A 2,500-nucleotide genomic window follows, 5' to 3' on the forward strand; every position below is an offset into this window, starting at 1 on the left:
AATCTTACGCAAACACCTTGCTTTAAATATTTTGTCACTTTCCTTTTATCTTACTTATTCTATTTTACTCCAAAATAATTATATGAATCAACCACTTCTATCATTCAACCATATATTTCAACATTTGCCATTCACTTATTTTTTTTTTTTTTTTTTTTTGCAGGATGCCTGAAAACTTTAAATCAATCAATCAATCAATCATTTTTTCCCTTTCAATTTACCCTTAACGATACACTCACTCGAAATCCCTTTCAATTTTTGCAACACTTCCAAGGTGTTTACTAGTTACTGCAGTTTCTCTTCATTATCCTATTAAGTACTGTATGGACTGTAAACATCGACCATCGACTATTTCATTCAAAATGCACCACTTTTAACCTACACCTGTTAGGCCTGTCGTGGTTGGGGAAACTCTCTCCACGCAGATCAGACCTCCTCAGGCTGATCTGGGACATCGAAGCGATAATGAGACGTCGGAACCGACAAGGCTAGAGAGTGTCTCATATAGTTTAGGTGATGTTAGTCATCCCTTGCCTAAAAGGATGGCACCTATCAGCAGTTCATGTACAATCGATCCACAATGTGACAGCGGATGCTCTACTCGGGCTCAAGCCAATAGAGTTAGAATGGTCCACAGACGTAGACCTATTCTTTCCCAGATGGGAACAAGTTCCCGAGCTGCAGATCGACCTCTTCATGACGAGCGTCATCAAGAAACTACCTCGATATGTAGCCCCATACAAGGATCCTCTAGAGGAGATAACAGACACTATGTCTCTAGTATGGAAGGGATGGACTCAGGAATTCCTGTTCATCCCATCCAATCTCCTGCTGAAGGTCCTCAACATGCTGAGATCCTTCCAGGGAGGAGTAGCTCTGGTGGCCACCAAGTAGCCCAAGAGCAACTGGTTCCCTTTAGTGAAGGAACTGAGGCTGAGGCTGGCCCTAGTACTGAACCCAGTACTATCTCAGAGGGTTCAGAAGTTAATTGCCTTCGATTTATCACAGGGAGCCCAAACCCTTCATTTCATGATTTTCTTGCCCTAGCGGTTAGGAAAAGATTTGGGATCTCAGAAGGCAATATAGAATGCTTAGAAGAATACAAGTCTAAGTCAACTAGAAGACAATATGAGTCATCTTGGAAAAAGTGGGTTGCTTTTGTAAAAGCAAAAGGACTGAAAGAAATTTCAATGAACTTCTGTCTGTCCTTCTTTATCCACCTTCATAATCAAGGTCTGGCAGCCAACACGATAACTACGTGCAAGTCAGCCTTGACTAGACCTCTTCTATATGCCTTTCAAGTGGATCTGACGAATGAAATCTTTAATAAGATTCCGAAGGCATGTGCAAGGCTTAGGCCTGCAGCACCTCCAAAGCCCATCTCATGGTCTTTGGACAAGGTCCAGCATTATGCCTCATCTATGAACAATGAAGATTGTTCCCTCAAGGATCTAACCCACAGGTTATTTTTCTGTTTGCTATAGCCTCTGGGGCTAGAGTTAGTGAAATAGTAGCCCTATCTAGAAATGAGGGCCACATTCAGTTCACAGAAGTGGGAGAACTGAATCTCTTTCCTGATCCAACCTTTCTCGCTAAGAACGAGGTACCCACTAAGAGGTGGGGTCCCTGGAGAATCGAGAATCTGCCCTCTGAAGGAAGATGTCTCTCTATGTCCTGTAGAGTGTCTAAAGGTCTATCTTCGTAGAACTTCAGACTTCAAGGGAGGACAGCTCTTTAAAGGAGAAACCTCTGGATCAAACTTATCCCTAAAACAACTGAGGGCGAAGCTCACCTACTTTATTCGCAGAGCATATCCTGACAGTACACCCGCAGGTCATGGTCCGAGGAAAATTGCTTCATCACTGAACTTTTTTTCAGTGTATGGACTTTGAGCGTCTTCGCTCATATACTGGATGGAAATCATCTAGTGTTCTACAAACACTATGCTAAGCAGGTCCATGAACTGAAGCATTATGTGGTGGCGGCAGGTAGTGTATTAAAACCTGTCGTCTTATTACTGCGATGAACAGTTAATTGATTGGGACTATCAATTAAGGGGAAAAGGTGTCAACACTTCTGGTGTGATACCCTTTAAATGAGTGTTCATGGTGACACTAAATCTGTTCAAAATCTCAGGTGTGGAATTATACAGATAACACTTGTGCCGTGTGTACGTAATACACAGTGTTGATAGGATACAACATTTACAGAAATTATAAAGGAGAAATTTATTAAAAAAAATTTCAGTCTTAGAGTGGCACTCATCATTTCTTCCCTTTCAAAAGGGAAAATACTTTCTGTATATGTCGCATGTATAATTCCTTTATCATGTTGCATTTGTTTCACTTGTTATTTCATTTAGTCATTAGAAATAAATGGCTATTAGAATGTAATTGCATCCTAATTCGCCCAGCAATTTCCATATTTAAGATGCCAGAGTTCTTTGACTTACTCAGGTAAGTAAACCTCATATCATTGTATGCTTACAAACAATGGATAT

Source organism: Palaemon carinicauda, chromosome 33 (genome assembly GCF_036898095.1).
Source record: "Palaemon carinicauda isolate YSFRI2023 chromosome 33, ASM3689809v2, whole genome shotgun sequence".
NCBI classification, from domain to species: domain Eukaryota; kingdom Metazoa; phylum Arthropoda; class Malacostraca; order Decapoda; family Palaemonidae; genus Palaemon; species Palaemon carinicauda.